Source organism: Euprymna scolopes, chromosome 3 (assembly GCF_053919585.1).
Source record: "Euprymna scolopes isolate OS-2025 chromosome 3, ASM5391958v1, whole genome shotgun sequence".
Taxonomy (NCBI): Eukaryota; Metazoa; Mollusca; class Cephalopoda; order Sepiida; family Sepiolidae; genus Euprymna; species Euprymna scolopes.
The window spans coordinates 111,971,890-111,997,263 of NC_136484.1; positions in this window are offsets into that span (position 1 = coordinate 111,971,890).

Consider the following 25,374-nt stretch of genomic DNA (forward strand, 5'->3'; position numbering starts at 1 on the left):
TTTCTGTTTCCAAGATTAACACGTTTTGTGCAAATGTTTAATTCCTATGAAAAGAAATTCGATAAATTAAACATCTTTGCATAATAAAACACTATTGGATTGTTTTCCATAAATTTTTGTTACCGGTTTTTAATCGCCATAACATGTATGCATTTACTAAAAGTATAATTTTATTTAGTATACTAGCAGCCGCTTAATTATGATATTTTAATTCATGGAGATTTCTTATTTATTATTATATGGTCAATTCCATATTGATTATTATATTGTGCCCAATGTACAGTACTGATTTCTTAAGTTTAAAAAGAATATCACTTGGGTCCCCTTAGCTAGAATCGACACCAAAACTTTATGTTCTTTGGCAATATTCGTTTGATAACTATGGAAGCACGCAATTCATTCACTGTCTCAACAAGCAAGTTCAGTTATCGAGCGATACCACAAAAAAGTTATGTAGGTAATTAATAGGGCTATGACAACAGCATATTCTTTCCCTTGTTTTGATTCTCATGTATATATCCATTGATATCTTATATGTTTTTATGTAGAGTGATGTGACCCTAGGTGGATTAATTGTGTCTGTGTCGGATATATACTTGAGAGTCAAAATAATGAAAATAATATGCTGTTGTCATAGCCTTAGTACTTAGTGATGCAATTATTTGGCTCGCTCTGTAAAAATAGTACAGGCAAATCTGGAAATAAACAGCAAATAAAGCAGACTTATAGACATTCTACTTACTGGAAAATACTGATTAGACTGTCCGGGATCTATTTCTTCAGCGAGACTGCTTTTCCTCTAAAGTGCTGGCTCAAAATAGTGCTTTCACATACTGAAAAAGAGATAAACAAAACCCAGTCTAAAATTTATAATTTCATGGATTAAACTTACATTCTTGTCACTACAATCCTTACTCTTAAAAAAAAAAAAATGGAAATAATTCGTGGTACACTTTTGAAGGAATCGGCCCCTGTTACGAGTTCAAATTTGCGTGATTTCTTGTTTTCTTAAAACCCGAAGTTAAATTGCCGATGTTCTTATGTAATTCGACATTTTTGTGTTGCGTAGATACTTTTATTCTCATACTAGCGGGGGTACTCGGCGTTGCCCGAGTGTTTGTTTCCGGGACGGGGGGGGGTTAAAAATGTTATGGTAGGTAAGTAGGAAGGATCAAACCCGGAGTCATGAGTAAAAGTAGGAAAATAAAGTGTGAAAAAAAAAATCTGCAACGTTAACTGTTCGGCCACCAAGAAAAGCCCATTCCAGTTGTTTAGGAAAAAAAAAAAAAAAACGACTACAGTAGGTCGGCGCGAACGTGGAAATATGATGTGAATTGTCCAGCACGCTAACCACTACGCCACAGAGCACTGCAGCTTAGTTTTGTGATTTTAAATAACTTCACATGAAAGAACTACGAAGTCAAACCGGCGTTCTCTTCTCAAGTGTTCCTTGTGAACGATCCCCAAACGGTGTTAAGTGGTGGCAGGGGGAGGAGGAATTTATTAGAGAGAAAATATTTTACCACTTCCATTGATCTTAACCGATTTTGGCCGTGACTTCTCAGCAGAAAAAGTATAGAAATCTAAGATTATCGAGGAATTTGAGAAATAATAAGCCTATAACACACCTCAGATATTGTTCTGCCGTTTGTGCATATTATATTTGCATGAAATATCTTGATTTTTAATCCTATTAATGTCAAAATGAGTTCATTTTATTTATATAGAGAAGAGAAGAGAAGAAGAGATTATATGTTGCCTCTTATAATGGTTTCGTTGCCGGTCGCATTAAATCATGGAATTAAGAATACAATGCCAAGCTATTCAAATATCAATCCGATATGAAAGACGCAAGAAGCTGGTTATTCCACAATAACACTTTAATGATGAGACATGCCTCTTCCCCCATTTAGTAAACATACCCTGGCAATCATGAAGAAAGACTAGGAGCGTAAATCTGTTTTTAATATGAGATTAGGATTTTGTTTGTCATGCAATAATTTGGAACACTAATTTTAAAACAAAGTGCGATTATTTTATGTTCCAAGCAAAGAAACCTTGTTTTTTCAACTACTTTATTTAATGTAACATTTTTTTTTTAAATATATAATAGAGAATTTTATTTATTTACATTTTTACTTATATTTATTCGAATGTTTTTTTTAAGAAAATTTACTGGCGATCATGAAGTTTAACTTTTTGTAAGTTCGCTTGTCTGTTTTCGAATTTTTTCTTGGGCGATGGTAATTTGCCATTTGATTAAGTTGAATTGGAACTCTTAGGTTGTGACACCTTGTTGCACTGCTGGCGCATGTAGTTTGAATTGCGTGTATTTAGGCAGCATTTTTTCATTTAGGTAGACATTGTTTTATTTATATAGAGTAAACATTATCAGATAATTACATTTGTATTATTCGAATCATTATATTGAGTGTTATTCTCACAACGTTTCGGCTAATTATAAACTTCAACCTCCTGTATGTGTCTTTTGTTGAACTCGGTAATCCTTCTGTCAAACTCGGGAATCTGTATAAAATCGTGAACAAAACACTTTATTTAATCCACGTCAGGCAGGTGAAAACAGTAGTACGAGTAATTCAAATGCTACAAATTATTCATCCTCATCTAAAAAAATAGAAACATTACTAAATTCGTTTCTAAATGATGAAACTCTGTTAATTATACAAGTAATAATTAACCCGACTAAGCGTCTTAGGTTTATTTTAATTTAAGAATTATCCCACGAAGCAATTGAATATAAAAAACATGAAGAACAGAACAGTGAACAACTATATATATATATATATATATATATATATATATATATATATATATATATATATATATATATATATACATATATATACATACATATATATATATATATATATATATATATACATATATATACATACATATATATATATATATATATATATATATATATATATATACAGGGTGTCCACAAAGTATGTCTACATTATGTAGCCAGACTGTGTGGAAGCATCCTGTAGATTACGTACCCAGACTTTGGGGGCACCCTGTATACCCCCCCCCCACACACACAAAGTCTGGCTACATTATGAAGCCAGACTTTGTGGACACCCTGTATATATATATATATATATATATATATATATATATATATATATATATATATTTCTGTAGAAATACATTTTCTTATAATATATACCAATCCTTATTTAAGAAGCTCGATTCAATTACATAGCAATATAGAGAATAAATGACAGAAAACTATATTCCAAAATTCATTATGTTGACCATCTTATAATTTATTCCTTTAATTCAGTTGACTTATACAATTCTTGACAGTATCTGTTTCGTAGTGCAAAATCAATCACTTAATTATAATATCAATCAGTGAATCTATTATGCCCTTAACCCATCAGAAGAAATAGCAACAATCAATCCGTCAAAAGGAAATGAAGTGTTATTTGACAGGATTAAAATCCACAAGTTGCATATACCTTTAATAAGTTTCCATTACGCCATTTTGAATTTTATTAAACAAAGTCACTAAACCCAACTATTCGTACTAACTATCTACATTAATTTATGAATCTTCTACCACAATGCTCTATTCAATAATTAGTAAATGTAATAATTCTAATTTGTGTATGCATACTAATGAAAATACCATCAATAAATTATAACCTATTATACATGTTTGCATATATGAAACTGAACTAAACTAAAAAAAAAAACAAACAAACAAAAAACTGTTGTGGTGGCACACATTCATTTGCATATGTGGATAGTAATTACACATAAATAGGAATACTTAGTTAGTCTGAGTGTGTGTTCACCAGAAGCCACCGAAGGCCGCCGAGAGCAGATATGTTTCTCCAGCAAAAACTCTCTTATTGGACACCATTATGTAAATATCCTGTAAATATACCTTTTCCTAATACACTTCTTATTTGATCTACCTTTGTTTGTTGAGTCGTCATTTGTATTGCTTTCTACGTTACTTGTTTCAACCTGCAAACTTAACAAAAACAAACAAAAGAAAACGATTTATCTTTACGGTTGCTATTTCTTCTGAAGGTACTAATATAATATAGATTAACTGATGCCCCCCCCCGTTTCTATTCCGCTCGAATGAATCAGAGTGGATTGCAAATTGTATTGTAATTTTTTAAAACTTTAACTTTTTCAAACTTTGAAGCGAATGATCCAATTTTTGAAATATTATCTTCAATGCCACTTAACGAATTAATTGTTTCATCTACTATGAACTTTAAAGGAATCTTCTCTGGCATTATTATTTAACATTATACCTCCCTCTTTCCGATTATACTATTTTGAAATATACTTTGTGTAAATTTATATAACTATTGCATTAATTTATTTATTGCGGACTATTATCCTCATCTTTTTTAGTTGTTGATTTCACGACGTTTCAGCCAACTATTCCTCTGGCCTTCCGCAGGTGGTAAGCGCAACGGGATAGGAACTCCGAATCTCCTAACTGCATTATCAGCAATTACTACCATCCATAGTTGTTGTCGTCTCATCACGTTTTGGCCAAGTAAACGTCGTGAAATCAAAAACTAAGAAAGATGAAGATAAAAGTCAGCAATAAATAAAATTAATAAATAAATAAATAAAATTAATAAATAAATAAATAAAATTAATAAATAAATAAATAAAATTAATAAATAAATAAATAAAATAAATAAATAAATAAATAAAATTAATAAATAAATAAATAAAATTAATAAATAAATAAGTAAAATTAATAAATAAATAAATAAAATTAATAAATAAATAAATAAAATTAATAAATAAATAAATAAAATTAATAAATAAATAAAATTAATAAATAAATAAATAAAATTAATAAATAAATAAATAAAATTAATAAATAAATAAGTAAAATTAATAAATAAATAAGTAAAATTAATAAATAAATAAGTAAAATTAATAAATAAATAAATAAAATTAATAAATAAATAAATAAAATTAATAAATAAATAAATAAAATTAATATATAATACTCATCTCAATAATTGAATTCCAATTAAATAATATATAGACCATTCGGTACAGACCCGACCATGGAAGATCAGATAACAAATAAACGTGGATTTATGACACCAAAAAAATCAGACCTTGATCGCCCTTCCGAGCTCATTGCGCAGTGGATAGAGACGTTGAGTCTCTACAGTTCCAGGTGAGAATTGTCTGAATATAGCGGTTTCAATCCTACCCATCGCCGACCAGAGGCTTACTTGGCCAAAACGTGGTCAGACAACAACAACTATGGATGGCAGTAATAGCTGAGAATGCAGTTAGGAAATTCGGAGTTCCTATCCCTTCGCGGTTACCACCTGATGAAGGCCAGAGGAAGAGTTGACGGAAACATCGTGAAATCAACAACTAGGAAAGATGAGGATAATAATCTGCATTAAATAAATTAATAAATAATACTCATCTTAAAAATGAAATCCAATTAATAATATATATAACTATTGTATCAATGTGTGTCTCTTCTTCATATCGTGTTAACTATGATTTATGCGTGTTTTTTTTAATTCTGTTCTTCATCCTACTATAATTAATACTTCATCCTACTATAATTAATATTTCGCCAGTTTCTCAAAAGGCTTTTTTTTATATTTGGTACAGGGTGGAACGATATTGTTGTCGCCCTAAAGAAACTGGGAGCATACATTTTTCCACAAGCGCTGGCGAGAGTTCGGCGAATACTCCGGATGGCGGCGATCAGGCTGGCTTTGTGTTGCAGGAGGTCATGTTGGTGATGTTCTCGACGTATGACTAAACGAAGTAGTCCAGCGGGTACTGTTCGGGGGATGAGGAGAGCGAGAGAATGGTACAAAGTAGGAACACGTCTTATAAAGGCAAGCTTCGGTCTCTTTCGACTTGTGGGCTGGCGCAGAATCCTGCTGCCATACCCAGTGTCTGTCAGTGGCCACCTGATCGCACTAGGAAATCACCACGCTCTTCAGCACATCCAGGTACACTTTCATGTTGACTTTCAAGCCGACTTCATAGATGTGAAGTGGTATGATGTGGCCCTCACTTGAAACCACACCAAGGACCATAACCGTGGCTAAGAACTTTGTTTTCATCACCATGGGCAGCTTCCTGTTATTCATAGCAATCCAGCGATGCATTTTGAGGGTGCTCACAAGGGTCCTCTTGTCATAACTTAGATCAGTAGAGAGCATGAGTTGTACAGCGGCGCATCTCCGATCTCGCTCGTTAAATATTTCAGACATGATAGACGGTTGCTATCGTTCTTGGGATTTGTACAAATCTGACCGACCGACTAGTAGATGGTCTACAACAGCAACAACAACAACAAAAACAACAACAACAACAACAACAACAAAAACAAAAAAAAACGGTTTTCATCAAATGAAAATGGAAGGATGTCATCTTTTCTCGGGCGACAATTTTATCCTTTCGCCTTGTACAATATCTGTATACATTTGATACATTTAATATATTTAGTATACATTTTTTATCTAATATACTTTCGATATAGTTATGTTATCACTAGGACTGTGACAACAGAATATTCTTTTCATTCTTTTGACTCTTAAGTATATATCCGACACAGTAAGATACAGTCAATCAACCGAGAACCACATCACATATAAAAACATATAAGATATCAACGGCTATATACTCAAGAGTCAAAACAATGAAAAGAATATGCTGTTGACATATCCCTAGCTATCACACACGGTTTATTAACCGGCTTGTGGAAAAAAGGATATTTGTATTTAATTTCATGTAATGCCATAGCTAAATAGACTTTTAAGAGTAATTAATATGTATGAGAAAGTATTTTAATTTTGTTAACCTGAACGTGTAAGCATATCATTATTTCATTTCTTACCATTATTTCTAATTAATTATTGCCTTTAGTTTACCTCCATATTTTCTAGGTTTCAAGTCAACGTTTTTAAGTCAACTTTGTCATAATTTATAATCCTATTGATTCGCATTAGTGTTATAGGGAAGTGGCGGTGATCATATGGTTAACGACACAACAACGTGGGTGTACCACGTTCGTATGAAGTTTCTCACGCAAATTCACTTTCACTTAGGATGTTAGCAACATTCTCGTGGTCACTTCCTGTAAGTACCCGATGTCTTTCTAAAACAAATTATGACTAGAAAAATATCATTGAAACCAATGCAAACAATAGAATCTTCAGGTTCATATGATATCATGATGGTGATTATTATTATTATTATTTTTATTGGCTCACAAGAAGCTTTCACACAGGTCATCAAAGATCTCTCCTTGAAAACAGACTGTGGTGTTCCCTGAAAGCTGAGTGACAACAAGTCTTCCCAGGTTTCTAGTACTCTCCACCACTTTCGATAACATTTGCAAATAAATTTGCATTAATGCAACAGCTGCTTGCCATTGATTTCTCGTTGGCAGCGACTATTGGTCTTCACTGGAATTTGAGTGGCAATAATCCTCCCCAAATTCCCAGTTCTATTTGCACTTATCTGGCGGAGGTTTGGTCAGTTCCTCGGTCTTTCCTTTCTCCTTGACTCTATTTGGTTATTTGAGTTCATTCTTTTTTGGGGAGGTGGAGATGGAGATGTGATGGAGAGGCTTGAGGTGGGGTTGGGGTTTGAGAACTTATAAGATACGCGGCTTCAGTGTTTTTGGTCCCATGTAGTGTTTCATGTTTTACTTTTGCGGTAGTTTGTCTGGCCTGCGCTTGTTGCTCCGGTCTGTTACTTTCCACATTCAAAGGTTTGTTGTTCGTTGTACTTTTCCAGTCATTCCTTTGATTCCAATTTCTCCCATTCTGTTTTAAAAGTTAGTCGGGATTATTCCTAGTGCTCCTACTATTATAAACATTATTTTTACCTTCTTAATCTTCCATATCCCTTTTAGCTCTCTAACTAGCTCTGTATATCTGCTCCGTATTTCCTTTTCTTAGATATTCACCCTGTGGTCAGCTGAAATAGTATCATCCCTCCATCCATCCAGTGTGGCCGTAGCCGAGATTGAACTCACTACACGAGTTTGTCGGTAGCTGAATACTTGATGCTTCGCCAGGACTATCAAGGGTATTTTTATCGTGACGCCATCACTAGATGGGGTTCCTACCACGGCTTAAAAGAGTCTCATCTACCGTCATCAGTTTCGCAACCTGGTATTTTAGTTACGGTAATTAGTATTATTATTATTATTATGGTTATTTTTAATAATACTATTTCAGCACATTGCGATTATTATCATTATATTTTCTATTCTTATTATTTTTATTTTCATTTTCAATATTATTGCTATTGTTAATATCATTAGCTTTTGTTTGTTTGGAAATTCGTCTGCGTTTCTTACTTCGTTTGGCTTAATACGAACCATAATAGACGGAAAATCGCGAGGATCAAGGTCAAATTCTGCTCGAGTGCCAAACCTTTCTTTTAACTAATATGAAACTGAAAATTGCAGGGTAACATGATTTTTGTTGTAATTACTTATTATTATTATTATTATTATTATTATTATTATTATTATTATTATTATTATTATTAAGGGGATTAAGGGGATGTGAGATAAAAAAACACGATAAAACCATCGAGACAAAAGTTTCACTTACCTAATCTATTATGGACACAGTTACTTAGCAATTAAAAATGATTATTTAATATTTTTTACACTTAACATTCTTTCATAACTCCTCGGGCAATGATGAGAAACAGATCCTGCTAGTGATTTTTATTTTCATTTTCAATATTATTACTATTATTAATATCATTATGTTTTTCTTTACTTAATCATTTATAGTTTCTGTTATTCAACATAAATTCACAGATTTTAACTTTCAATTTTATTTTATTGCATTCTCTTGTTTCTTAATGTCACTATAAAATATATTTTTAGTAAGCATTATTTTATCCATTGTTAGCGTTAATATTATTGTTATTTCTTATACTTATTATGAAGATTTATAATTTGAACTTTATACCAGCTTTCCCCAATTCAGAATCCTGTAAGTTTTAAACTGGCAATTTCATTTAAATAGGTTGGGAATGGTTGACTCTTAAATGCGTTAAAAATATAAAAAATGTATTTTATGTATTAAATGAATTCTTCCATGATGTATTTCTTCTATGAGTTCTTGTATGTTTAACTATTCACAATTTAACAAAAAAATTCGAAAATAAATATTGTAATCTAAATATTAATTTACTTGTCCGACGTCCAGTGTAACAAAAAACCTTCATCATGGCAAACACTAATTAATAAGAAACGAATTACCCCCCTTTATAGCCGAACTTTTCCAGTAAAAAAAATCATTAAAACCACTTCATCTCCAAAATTTTCCAAGCAAAACAAAAAATAAAAAACAAAACACCCCCCAAAAAACAAAAAAGTAAAAAAAACAAAAAAACAAAACATGATAATCTGCTTACGGTTTTAAATTGGCGATTTTATTTTTTAATTAAAAAAAAAAAAAGTCATGTTGAGAGTAGACTGTGATTTGGTTTTGATTATAGATTTTAAAAAAATTACAAAACATAAGCCAGTGAATTGGCATCTGTTCCTTTATAATTTATATTTAAAATATTCAGACCCCCCCCCAAAAAAAAATAAACAAAACAATGTTTTGTGTGTTGAAGTATCATTGAAAAAAATGTAATTTTTAAAATCAATTATTTTTAGCTAGCGGGTCGTTCTATTAATATATCTTATTTTGTAATATGAACAAATTTCCTTTTCCTTGTTGAGCACCAACGGATGTTTGATATATTTGCTTTTTAAAAATGTCTTTATAAATAAAATATATATACATAATATATTTAATAATAATAATAATAATAATAATAATAATAATAATAATAATAATAATAATAATAATAATAATAAAATAATAATAATAATAATAATAATAATATTAGTATAAATAATAATAATAATAATAATAATAATAATAATAATAATATATATATATATATATATATATATATATATATATATATACACTAGCAAAAGTGACTGGGTTCAAAAACAGCCTACAGAAAATGGACTCTGATTTATGAAATTATGATAGGTTATGAAAACGAGGGGTTGTAAAGAGATAGCTTCGAATTTGGGGGTATCAAAACCAAAGCAAAATATGATGAAAGTAAAAATAAAATAGATACAACCCATCATTTATTATACCATACCTGATGACACTTAAATACTTATCGCAATATTCTGTGGATCTATATTAAAAAACCTTGTTAAACTTTGTGACATATTTCCATTCTATGGAGGTCAGGCGCGAACGAATACCCCATAATTTTATTATACCCTAATTCTTCAAACTGAAATATAATTATGAAAGTATACTTATGCAGATAGATATGAAAAGTCTTTATTAAATTTTGTGCCTATTTCCATTCTATGGAGGCCAGGCGCGAACGCTGACCCCACAATTTTATTATACCATCCCTATTTAAGTTAAAACATACTTATCAAAGTATTATTATATACATCTATATCAAAAACACTTGTAAACGCTTTTTAAAAATATTTTATTTCCATACTTTGTGGACCAGGCGCGCACGTAGACCCCACAATTTTAATGAATCATCATTATGCCAGATCAAACATATTCATTCCTGTATCTCGATACATCTTCTATCATTATATGTGATCAGTTTTCTATAATAGTCAACCATATAGGAGCCTATTCGTGACCACACACACACACCCACACACACACACACACACACACACACACACACACACACACACACACACACACACACACACACACAGACGTTCAGCTTCATATATTATAGATATATATAAACCGTACTTTCGGATAATCGCGCCATGTCCGGGGTAATTGCGGAAACTAGCTAAAAGTCCTCTTTTGGCAACCACGCATATAAGGAACATTTATTTTTCGTTGGCGCAATTACCCTCGAATTTGGCGCAATTACCCCAAAGTATGGTATATACTAGCGGCGTTGTAGGGGTGTTTAAGCAGTGCAGTAAGAAACACTGGCGGGTTGTAATAAAGTGGTAATAGCGGGGGGTGGAATCAAAACAACAGTAGGCTGAAGTGTTACAACGTGGTAGCAGGGAGGCAGGCTTGAACGTGTAACGCGAAAGAGAAAAAAAAGGTAAAAAAAAGGAATGTTTTAGCCGATGTCTCCATCGCCCAACCGGAAGTTCCGAACGTTTAAAGTATACGTAATCAGTCTAACCGATACAATGACTTGCGAAAATGGTGGCGCAAAAATCGACCCTCCTTGTAGAAAACTGCCCAGTTGAGGGTGAAGGAATGACTGTTTTCGGCCAATTTTTCTATATTTGTCGTCTGATACGTCTAGCTTCAAAACTCTATTGATCTCGTCAGAATCCGTTGCGTCTGTCGAAAGTTTTTGGCATGAATACATGATGATTGCAACGTCTTGTCAAACGAGTGCCACTCCCTCAGACATTTAAAATCCATGATTCCAAATGTCTGAGGGAGTATCTATACAAATATGATGTTACAGAGTATTAGGTTTGTACGACAGCTAAGTCTCTCTCTCGGTTCAAAATGTTGAGATCCAGCAACAAGCAAGAGTAAGATAGCCAGCAACAAATTAAACTGCAGACCAGCTTAATGCATACATACATACATAGATGCATACATACATGCATACATACATACATTCTCACAGACTGACGATTGAAATTTCACAAACCTACGCTGATAAACCAGACACAACAGACGACATGGAAAAGCACATTCAACGAGTTATTTCCGTAAAACAGCCTAATTTAATGCGTATAGTTGTGAAAATTGCGAAAGCAATATGCTTGAAATTGTATTTAAATTCTGGCAAATATAAATAAAGCTTGGCAAATATAATTATGACATATCAAAGGAATCAAAGGTTTTAAAAAACTACCTCGACATTAGTGATAACACCTTTAGCTTTGCAAACTAAACTGTAACTTGGCAAAAGTGCCAAGACCTGGAAAAAGCTAGATCCTGACAAATAGATCGGAAATGTGACAAAAGCACTCTGAGCGTGATAAAAGCATAACAGGATTAACAAAACCAAACTAGGACTTCATAGTAACACAGAAAACATCAAGAAATGATACAGTTTGTAAAAAGCAGAGGTAGCTAGGAAAAATATACACAAAGTTTGAGAAAAAATAGAGATGATGCATTCTTATCACCATTACCCAACTTGAGACTATTGTTACATATTTCAAATATACGCATTGGACTTCTTGTCGGTATGACTTTCGATTCTACTATTGATATCTACATAGCACATACACCATATAGTGTGTAGTCTGTGTAGTATAAATATATTTTTGTACAAACACACACACACACACACACACACACACACACACACACACATATATATATATGCATATATATATGTCAAAATATCGTTAATTTACAACTCGCACAGCAGCCGCCGATAAGCGTAATGGTTAGGAGCCTTGCCCTACAGGCGGTCGGGTTTCAATCCAGGCTTGAGGTAGTTGCCTGTCTAGCCGCACTGATGACCTGTGAAACAGTACTGTATGTGGATGGCTCTCTCTCTCTCTCTCTCTCTCTCTCTCTCTCTCTCTCTCTCTATATATATATATATATATATATATATTGTTATATATGATGGAATTGCGCACCTAAATATACATTATATATATATATATATATATATATACTATGCATATATATATACTATGCATATATATATATGTGTGTGTGCGTGTGCATATTATATATGTTCATATACACATATGTATATATGTATTTATATACATGTATGTATGTATGCATATATACAATATGCATATATGTATATAAATACATATATACATGTGTATACATATATGGATAAAATCATTAATGAATAAAAACACATACATACAGACATCGATTGATATTATCAAGATGTGACATTTATACATATATGCATGATATGAGGAATAAAACAAAAATATAGCATCTTAAATTATGAACTTTGGTATTAAACCTTACACACACACACACATACACATATATAATCGTACGTAAACGCATGTTTTTACATATCTATATATCTAAGTTGGAATCATAACGAGGCTCGTAATAAACCTAATTGTGGATTTTTTGTTGTTGCGCACGCATGCACACTTGTACTTTACCGTTTGGTTGAATGAGACCGTTTCTCCGTACGTATATATATTTTTTTTTCGAAAAAAACACATAGCAAGAAACAAATAAATAAATAAACAAATAAATAAAAATAATCAAACAAAAGACATACGGCGAATAAATATAAAAAAGCAGATATGTAAGAATCATAACACGGTATCGATGACATTTCTCGGTTTAACGCAACTTATCAAAGCCAAAACTAATAAAAAATAAAATGGCGTAAATCTAGAGAAACGGATGTCTATGACAAAATGTCTAATAGTTTTATATATATATATATATATATATATATATATATATATATATATATATATATATATATATTATAGCAGGGAAAAATCGGATGAAGTTTAGACAAGTGTGTTGAAGCTTTTATCTTTTTTCCACAGCGGGAGGATGTGAGACAAGGGCTGGAAAGTGGAATTTAAAATCCAGCGCCCAAGAAATAGAGCACTATGGCATTCAAAAATACAGTTTCACTTCAGGGGCGCCTCAGGCGATTAGCAATATATTAATTCCTACGCAAACAGAGAAGGAAAACCCCTAAAGGGTTGACCTCGTAGAACTGCACAGGGCGAGCAAAATACCGCAAGAAATAATGAAAGGACGATTTCAGAAATGGTCTAAACTCTATCGGCTTTAGTGCTGCGATAAAATATCTCTGTGTTATATCCGCTGGTAATCTACCAAATTAAATATTGAATAAGATAACCTAAAATATATAAAATAACCTACGCAACATAGTGTTATACCTATATTTATTAATCACAATAAAATTAAAATTTTTGTTGTGTTTTATTTTACTTCAATCGACATTTTAATAAAACAAGGTGCCCCCTTTCTTGGACCTAACATTTAACCTCTATATGAAACATAGATATTCGAATAGTCGATTATAGTTCTCGTTTACATATCAAATACGGAGTTAATAAAGAAGTTAAATACATAATTTTCCACTCCCCAATCGACCATTTAAATATGTTATAATATATCTTTCTTGTGGTCTCTTGGTCTTACCAGATTCCAGGATGAGAATTCATTAGTCTGATGGAGTATCCAGTTCCGTGCTATTAGTTGAGGTAACATCACTTGGAGAAGGTGTATCATTGCTTGTAAAAGCCAGCGTTGGTTAGTCATACCGAGTGGATTTTATTTGGGCTGCGAATTCTACGTGATTTGAAATATTTGGTTAGGGTTTACTTGTAGGGTAAAGTATCCTCGTGCTAGGTTGTCCTGACAAAACCCCAGCACAGATAGACATTAGATACTTAATATGTGGACTAAGTTTTCTCCAGTAGACATTCATATCCAATGATACAGCAAAAAATATTATTGTAACATTTCTACTATGGTTAATTCGGGTAATTTAGAGTGATCAGGAAGTCACCGAGCGATTTTAACTTGAATAGATTTTTTTTTTATTTGGATGTCACATTAATATGATTTGGACATAATACGAGGTGGAACGATAAAATTGTCGCCCTAGAAAAGAAGACATAATTTGATCATTTGATGAAAACTAGTTTTCTTTTCATTTTTTTTTTTGTCTAAACCATCTACTAGTTGGCCAGTTGTGTACGAATCCCAAAACGATAGGAGGCTTCTGTCATGTCTGGGAGTGACGAAATGTTCAACGAGCGAAATCGAAGGAACGCCGCTGTATAAGTTATGATCTCTACCGATCCAAGTTATGACAACGGGACCCTTGCCAGCACCCTCAAAATGCATCGCTGAATTTCTACGAACAACAGGGAAGTGTCCAGGGTGATGAAAACAAAGTTTCCGACCACGGTTATGGTCTTTGGTGTGGTTTCAAGTGAGGTCACATTATGCCACCTCATATTTTCGAAGTCAGCTTGAAGGTCAGCACAAATGTGTACCTGGATGTGCTGAAGAGTGTGGTGATACTCTAGTGGCCGCTGGCAGATCACGAGTGTGGTATCAGGACTCGTCGCCAACCCACAAGTCCAAAGACATCCAGGCTGAGCTTTAGAAGTAGCGCTTCGACTTTGTACCTTTCTCTCACTGCCCCCCCCCCTTACTCCCGAACTGAACCTGCTGGGCTACTTCGTTTGGTCATAGGTCGAAATATCACCAACATGACCTCCCACAACACAAAAGTCTGATTAACGGCATTCGCCGAGCTTCCGCCTGCGCTTGTGGAAAATGCATGCTCCCAGTTCCGAAGCCATGTCGAGGCGGGGATTGAGACTGAAGGCGGTTACATTGAATAGATTTCGGCTCTATTACATAATCAAGTTTTAAGATAAAGTTGTAATGTTGTTTTCTTGAAGGGGACAATTTTATCGTTTTTTTTTACATGGAAGTCACCACTTATCAAGGCCAGCAGCCAATCGGGGATAAGGGCTATTGTGTGCATACCAATCAGTGGGATAATATCGTAGTAATAGTTAGTATTGGGGATTTGATAGGTGTCATTACTTAAGGGGGCGGTTCATGAGGAATTTGTTTGTGTTGGACTTGAAGACATCCAATTTGAATTCGGAGGGGGGACAGGCAAGCGGCAGAGAGTTCCACAGACGTACAGTTCTAAGGCAGAAGCCTTGTTCATGGAATCTACGTTTTGATGTAGGCACGGATAAAGAGTGGGGAAAATTATTGACAGTGGTTTCAGCTAGTCGGGTGTTTTTCGTAAAAGACTGGCGGGGGGACCAGAGAATGGAGCTCAGACGATCACTTGCCATGGGAATAACGATAAAACAGAGAGAGGCTCGCAACGTCTCCTCTGTGGGAGAGAGGTTGCAGGGAAGAGAAAAGGTCATCCCCCACCAAGCGTTCTACCCTGTATGATGAATACAATTTTGTTTACCTCTCAAACTATCATTTATTTTCCCAAAGTGATTATTTGCCATCATTCAATCCAAGGAGAATAACCATTACTTTTTTTTACGTTGCACCTAATACATGAAATAATTTCTTACTAAATATAGTAGCTAAAACCCCGACTTAAAGTTCGAGCGGAATTGGTCAACATTTTAAAGTTATTTAACTAAAACTGGAACGGTTTATTATGTCTTTCGAATTTAGGAAAACATATATTAAATGTTCTAACGTGGTAACCTTGACAGCAATTCTAATTTTTCATTAAATTTCGCTTCGATTAATTGAAATCTTTAAAAATGTATTTTATATCGTACTAACGCTGTTTTAATCCATGTTTATACATCAAATTAAAGCCTACCGAACATGTTTGCAAGATTGAGATTGTCGGACTGACTTCCTCATCTTGGATGTTATTGTCACAACGTTTCGGCCGTTTTGCCCTTCGGCCTTCGTCAGGTGTTTTGTATCGAACTGGGGAACCATTTGTTAGGAGTCTCGAACCCAACCCTTTATTATTAGTACGGGGGTAACGTGTTCGGACTCCAGCTAGGCTTTGGGACATAGTTGCTGATTCTCTGTTTTTGAATTCTCAAAAATACAGACAATTACTATGTTTGCAAGAAACTGGATATTGTAGCTGTGAAAGACCAATAAATGCCAGATTATTTATGTGACATCAACTTAACAGGCAAAAAGAATGAGAAACTATGGAGTATCAGAAAGTGAGGGTGGAGATTGTTAGATTATGGAATAAAAAAAAACTTCCACCGTTCCAATCATCATAAGTGCACTTGGCTCAATTCCAGATGATCTTGAGAAACTATTAAACTCCTTGAGATTCAGATACATCATCGTACTCCAGAAGTCAGTTCTGCTTGGCACAGCAAGCATTCTACGCCAGGTGCTTTCCATCTAAATGACTCTTTGACTATGCTCACTAGCTTTGGTGTAAAAGCGTTCTCTTGAATGAAAACACCTGTGTAAACAACACAGAACTGAAGTTAACGAACATAATAATAATAATAATAATAATAATAATATATTTTTATGTCACTATTGACTGGTGCTACACCGAATAAGTGAAGAGGGTGAAGGAGAATGGAAAGGCCGGCAAGATTAACCACTAACCAGACCTCCACTCGATGCGTTCGAAAAGGACTAGGATCTTGAGGAGGCTTATTGCCATGCAAATTTCCAGGGAAGGCCAATTGTCGCTACCGATGCGGAATCAATGGTAAACGGCTACTCCGATAACGCAAACTAATTTGCAAAGGGTATTAAAAGAGGTGGTACGTACTGAAAATCTGGGATAAATGGTTGTCACTCATACTCCAGGGAACACCATAAATTGTTTTCGAAGGGAATTCTTGGATGATGAACTGCGTGAAAACTTTTAGCGAGTAATAATAATGCACATTATATATAGCTAGTTCTGACAGTCAATATTCATCTTCACAGAATGCAACATCACATTAAAATAAAATTTTCTTCGCAATTACGATTCTGTCTTTAATCTTGCCCACAATTGAGATTTAAAGTCAATTAACGTTTTTGTTTACTGTTTATTTATATTCTGGTAAATATAGATTCAGTCACGATACTAATTAAAGACACCTTTCATAAAAGCACGCGTTGAAATCTTGCAAACAAAACAAAATAATAAACCACTTAAGAAACAACTGAAAAATAAATAATCTACATTAAAAGATAATATGTTTCATCCTCTTGAAATTGTGTTTTACACGTCTTGCATAATTAATAAACACGTCCGTACAACATAAAAATTTTAATATGATTTTAAAAGTAAAAGTTCCATGTAGCAAACATCTTAAAGGACAAGTGGAAAACCTCTTCGAACTGATATTAATAACGCATTAAACAGAAACAGGTTCAACAGAAAAAGGAACAAAAAAAAAATAGGAGAAAATTTTTATGAAAACTCTAATGGGAGACCAAAGTGCCTTCAGTGCTGAAAATCCTATTTCAAATTTAAGCACGTCAGAACAACAGACATGCTAATAAAAACTTCAGCTGGGCAGAACCGCGAAAATGTTATATAGCCAGGGATAAAACGTGTCATATGTTATATATAGTGCATGAGAGATATTAAAACAGTCATATTACATAGTGAGGTGGGATATATTATTCTTATAACACCCGTTATTAACGTATTATTCAAAAAATATTTTTTTTACAAGGTGGTCACCACTTATCAAGGCCCGAAAGCCACTCAGAGATTAGGGTTATTGTAAGTACAGTACGTTAGTGTGGTTATTTAAAGTGTCTACTTAAGGAGGCGGTTCATCAGGAATTTTTTTTACGTTGGACTTGAAGACATCTAAGTTGTAGTCAGGAGGGAAGTAGGCAGACAGAACAGAGTTCCACAGGCGTGCAGTACTGAGATAGAAGATTTGTTCATGGAATCTACGTTTTGATTTAGGCATAGATAAAGAGTGGGGAAAGTTTTTGACAGTGAATTCAGCTAGACAGTTGTTTTTCGTGAAAGATTGGCGAGGGGGGACCAGAGATTGGAGTTCAGACGAGCACCTGTCATGGAAATAACGATAAAACAAAGATAGGCTTGCAACGTCTCTTCTGTGGGAGAGAGATTGCAGGGAAGAGAAAAGGGCATCCCCCACTAAGCCACGAAGTCTATTTTGTACTCTGTCAAGGCAGGATAGGCTGTTTTTAGCATCTCCATCCCAGATATGGTAACAGTATTCCATCCTTGGACGTACTTGGCTTTTATATAGATAGAGAATTTCATTAGTAGTGAAATATCTTCTGGAGCGGTGGAAGGATCCCACCATCTTTCCAGCGACCTTAGCAACAGACTTGATGTACGTGTTCCATTTCAGATCAGGAGTAAAGGCCAAGCCCAGAAGTTTGTCAAAACATGGGGCTTCTCCTAGACGAGAGCCATTCATTTCAATTGATGCAATGGGGATCAGAGCGTTGATGATGTAAAGATAGGAGTTTGGTTTTAGATGCATTAAAGGTAACCAGCCACGTCTTCCCCCACTGGACCACTCGTTCGAGATCAGAGGAGAGAGAATAAGAGAGAGCTTTGTCATTTACAGCCTTTGATGTGTTGCTGTAGATGGTCGTGTCATCAGCATAGATGTCAGCGAATGATTTAAGTATGTGTTTAGGGAGATCATTGATGTAGATCAGGAAGATAGTTGGGCCCAGGATGGACCCTTAAGGGACTCCAGCATTAATACTGCGGGCGTCTGACTTTTGTCCATCAAACACTACTCTTATGAACCTATCAGAGAGAAATGATTTAATCATAGAGAGAATATTTCCAGTTATACCGTAGCTGGAGATATTGTGAAATAGGCCTTTATGCCATATCTTGTCGAGTGCCTTTGATATGTCAAGAGCAATTGCCCTGGAAAAGAAGCCTTTGTCAAGAGATTAACTAATCCTATGAGATATAACCGTTAGCACATCTGCGGTAGATCTTGCAGAACGGAAACCATATTGCGTGTCACTAAGAAGGTTATTTCTGCTGAGGTGGTTGACTATTTCTCTATTTAATATGGATTCCAGCAACTTACTCACGACACACAGGAGACTTATTGGTCTGTGAGGGAGATGACTTATCACCTGAGTTCTTAAATACAGGTATACTGATGAGTTTTTCCAGGGTGTTGGAAAGCACTTCTCCTTAAGGTAACGTTTAAAGTTTCGTAAGTATGGGAGCGAGTTCTGGTTGAAGCTTTTTTAACACTATAATTGGGATGCCGTCAGGGCCAGTAGCTTTACTGGAATCAAGGTTCTTGAATAGCTTGGCGATCTCATGCACAGATATTTGTATGTTACCTAGCGTGTTCTGTGTTATAGGAGGAAATATGGGGAGTTGATGGCCTTCTTCGCATAGGGTAGAATTAGCTGCAAGTCTGGCCTTGTCTGAAGCTGAGGAGATGACCTCTGGTCCGTTGATTATGGTTGGGATAGAACGCACATTTCTGTTCAGGATCCTATTTGTTATTTGCCAGAACTGGTGGGAACCAAGCCGCTGATAAGCTACTTTGGATTTAACAGACTGGGCATATAGCTCACTTGCATTTTAATTACTCCTTTACAGTAGTTGCTGGCGTTTCTGAAAGCAGCTTTAGTCTCAGTGCATCTATTACTTTGGTAGCTATGGAAAAGTGATTTCTGTGCGCGATGGCAGCAGCACATTCTGGGGAGAACCATGGCTGGTAGATTTTTGTTGGAATTTTTTAGATGGTATGAATCGGTCTCTGCCTACAATTAGCCATTCGGTCAGGTTTGATACTATAGAGGACACATCATTTTTAAACATTAAATGCAGAGGTAGATCAGATATAAATGTACGGAGGCTATCCCAGTCAGACATGGAATATCGGTATACAGTACGGTGGAGGGGTACTTCTGGGGACTTTGTATTTTAATTGTATGTATCATTGTTTAGCCAGAGGATATTCTATTGAGTCATGTCGTATCAGAGAGTTATTACATGGGTATATATTACAGTTCATATTTCCATAAGGTATTAGTTTTTTTATAAGAAGAATAATATATATCTTCAAGAGTTCTTCTACTTTTCTGCAGAGCTGTGACGTAACATGAAATGACCAACACCACAACAGTTTATGTTCTTAAAATATAAATCTATTTCAGTTGTTTCTAATGGTCCTCACAGAGTCTGCATTTCTTGTCTATATGCTTGTTCTACCAATTAAGATTAGACAGTTCTCCTTGTCACGTACGCCTTCTCAAGGTTATTTTGTTTATATTTAACCTAGCTAATTTATATAAACATGTATTATTATTCATTGGACTACCTGATTTTCACAACGTTTCGGTCGATATAACCTCCGACATTCTGTCGAACTCGGGAATTTGGATGGAATTTCGAGCGGAACCCTTTATTTACTTCGTGGAGGCAGCGTGATCTTGTTCCGTGACTGGATAGAAGTCCACACTGAGGTTTGAACCTTCAACCTTTAGGAGAATACCACTTTTACAATTGATTTTTCCCAGTACTCTAACCACTGCGCCACGGGTCCTTGCGGACAATTCTAGTATGAATTTTAGGAGCCTTGAACCTACTTATTTATTTCTAGCTGTAAATATCATCATTTATTACTAATTATTACTATATAAGCAAATTAGTATATCTATTTCTGTACTTATTACTTGTATAGAGGTTGTATCGACCGAAACGTTGTAAAAATCACACTCAAGATGGGATGAATAATAATACATATAACCATTCCTCATCTCAAAAATAAAAATATAGCTTAGAAACCACCTCACAGGGCTAAAGGCTTAAAACCTAAATTTAGAACTATCTAACCACCACCCCTAAACCCCACTGGCGTGATCCCCCCAATAAGAAATTATTTAAAAATCAGCGTATTAGATTTACACTAAGCCCTCCACCAGTTGTATTTACATTAAAACTTTTAAATGTACCGAAAATATAACCTAAGAAAAGCTCCCCCGATTCAACCCAACCCACCCCGTCACCCATACAGACATATCCCCATCTCTATCCTACCCCTCCGACTACCAGCTAAGCGTTCCATCTAAATGCTAATTCCTACTGATAATATAACCTAAATTTGAACACAGTTGAACTGGTCCAGCATTGAGTAATTTCCACCACAAGAGCCTCCGTTGAGAAAAAAATACAGTTTTTTGCCAGCCAAATTAGAAGGAATAAGAATTCACCAAACTAAAACATCCACGGAAGACCTCCCCCTCCCCAAAATATTTGGAGAAATATGGAAATTTAAAGGGCTGCTATAAGCTATACTTCTGGATCTCTTGGAGATTAAACTACCACATAAACTAGTTATGGCGATTCGATAGACCTATACCACGTGTTCATAAACGAGAAAGTATGTATTCAACTTTCTAGGCCTGGCCTGTCCATATAAACAAATTTGATGGCCTTTATAATCGAACTTCAAGAAATTTAAAGTTTTAAGGTGGACGCTTGAAACTACCGTTCCTAGTGAAGCAATCCTTTAATTTAAACCCAAGGGCCTTTTGTTCACCGAACTCTTAGGCTTTCCCGGCTTTTTATACATCTATTTTTTTAAAATATGGATATATGCCTGTGTATGCGTATATATATATATATATATATATATATATATATATATATATATATATATATATATATATATATATATATATATATATATTCTCTATTTTACTTTATTTTATACGAGTCCACTCACCCCTCATTTCTCATAATTTTGATATAATTATTATCACTCCCGTCATTGATACCATAATTGCTACCATTATCTCCATCTTCACTGTTATTAACAGTCATTTTGAATTAAATTTTATCACAACTATTGGTAACATTATATTTAATGTTTAAATTTAATTGTTACTTTTAATTTTGCCTTTATTTTTATTTTATTTATTTTACTTTTCTTAATATTAATTTTTTTTTAATATCCAATTTTACATCTAATCTATTTTACTTTCAACTTTATTATTACTACTATCATTTTAATTATCATTACTATTTTACTATTATCTTCCGTACTAGTATAATTACCCTACTATTATTTGGTATATTTTTACCACTCTTATAAGTAGCTTTGGTTTCCTTACTCCCCCATTTTAACATCAATATGTATACTTAAACTTTTACATCAAGTTATACGCACTTATATCATTACCACCCTAATCTCCGACCGCCCCCTTATGATCATACTCTCTATATTATAACAGTAGAAACTTATAAATATATTGCCGCATATTACCTTTCAGTTTTACAACCTTACATACCCCCCCCCCAAAAAAATGAATCAAAATTACCCACTCCATAGAAAATAGACACCCCACAAACCGTTAAAATAAATTACCACACAGCAGCAATACACCCCCTACTTAACCATAATACATACACCCCTTAATCTCAATACTATGTTAAAGACCATATATATTCTTATATATCATACTATATATAATAAGCTTCTCCTTATTTATTTAGAATTCAATAAAGCTTCCCCCGACATTCTATAATTCCTCTTAATTTTTTTCATCCCTAATGAACCTTACGCTAGACGCCGCATTTCCCCCATACTACCTATCACCTTCTCTACTCTTCTGATGAGAAGCCATAGGTTCCGAAATGCCCTGGCATAAAGAGTCCCTTCTATCCCCCAAATTTTGCCTGTATTCCATTATTCAATAAATGATCCATTCAATATCTACCTATATATAGTTTTGTGTCTTCATTTCATACTCTTGTTGTCCTATTGTATGAGCTCCAATAATTACTGTTGAGCTTGGAATTATCCGGATAAGTCTACTTTTGTGGAATTGATCTCTCTCTTTTCCTTTTACATTAAGCTATATATATATATATATATATATGATTACTTCATCTTTTATATACGAAGATATAATTTTATGCGTAAATTTTTCGGTATTTACTTCAACAGTGCTCAATACATAGGTAGAGCTAGGTAGTAAGTTATAAAAATATATATGGCAATTAAGCTATACCGAATATTCCGCGTTTCATTCTCGTGAGAATTCCTCAGGCTTATGCGAAAGGTTGTGGTTGTCACGCGTTTTTATATACGCACATACTATTGAGGTTTTGTTAGCCAATTAGCTTTCTAGTTGCCACCGCACCCATCCTAAACAGTCAATGGCCGGACACTTACAGATAAAAGGCACAGTTGACCTCCGATTCATCCCTTCTCTTTGTGTGATTATGGGACGGATAGTAAACTGGCCTACTTTAAGCCAAGTGTAGTTGGATATTTTTAAAAATTTTATTCTATATTTCGGATATTATGTTAGTTTTGTATATATATATATATATATATATATATAATTTAAAGGAGATTAGAATAATAGTCTAAAGAGCTAAGTGTATTTTAATGTAATAGTGAAATTACTAGTTTAATTAAAATACAGGAAATGCTCGTTGTAATTTAGATATATAATAAGCTCGATAGTTAAATGTCCTAGAGCTAATTCAATATTAAGTAATGTGATTTATAATTTAAAAATTTTAAAAATTTTTTAAATTTAAAAATCAAAATTTAATTAAATTAAAAATCAGTTTCATAAGAAGGAACAACAACAAAGTCAATTATCTGTACGATCGTTTCGGAAATCCGTGCTTTTTATTTGTGGTATACATGAAGTCACGTAGAACAATTATACATAGTTCTTTTGGTAAGCACGGTCTCCTCATCAGAAAATTTAGGAGGATTTATATTGAATTGAAAAGACACCAAAAATAAACCTAGCATTAAAAGTAAGGCAGATGAATCTTTTAGTTTTTCTTTTTTTGAAATCAGGAACTGTATTTAAAGTAGTCATTTAGATGTTTGCTATAGCTTTTTATTTTATTGAAAAGTTTATCCTATGCACACAGTTGTTTGCTATTTCTCTCCTACAGTTTAGTAAATGCTGGGGTTCTTTAAATAATTAGATAGAAACATTTTCATTCAGACATAATCTACATGGATCGTCTAGGTCACTGCATGCACTTGCATGTTTTACTATTTTCCATTCGACTATCGGCGAACATCCACTTTCTTTGAGTTCGCAGTATTGATTTGCTAGTGGTGTTTTTATTCTGTGTTTTTAGTTTGTGAACGTATTTTATGAGCGTAATACCTGGTTTGGAAATCTAAGTAGGTCATACGTACGTAATATTTGTTGTTATTTGGGTTTTCATTTGCAAATATTGTGGCTTGGTAAATTATGCTTTTTTAGACATTTATTTGGAAGTGGGCAGAGTGTGCAAAACCTACAGTTGCATTTATCCTATTCATTATTAGTGTTTTTACTTCTATTTGAGTTGTTGTTTGGGTTTGATTTATTATTATTATTATTATTATTATTATTATTTCTACTAGTTACATTTTTGTCTATTGTGTAAGTTTTATTTTTGTCATATTGTTCACTGTTTTATTATTTAATTTGTTATTATTATTTTCATTGCTTAATGTTATCATACAGCTGCTGCGAAAATTTAGAGTTGATAATTAAAGCACATAATAACAAAATATTAAATTATTTTGTTATTATGTGCTTTAATTATCAACTCTAAATTTTCGCAGCAGCTGTATGATAACATTACGTTATTTTTGTTGGAAATTTTGTGTAGAGAATTGGTTACGGGAAGTGCTTTCGATGAGGCCAAGAAATTTCTTGGCAAGTTTTGTTTTTAACATTTGATTGTATGGTGCCGTATACAAGGTTATATTTCTTTTTCTCCTATTTTTAATTTATTATAGGTATCGGTTTGTTTCTTCTATTTAATATCAATATTTTGTACCCACTATTTTTAAGGATGTGTCATAAATGTTTAGTGACCTGTTAA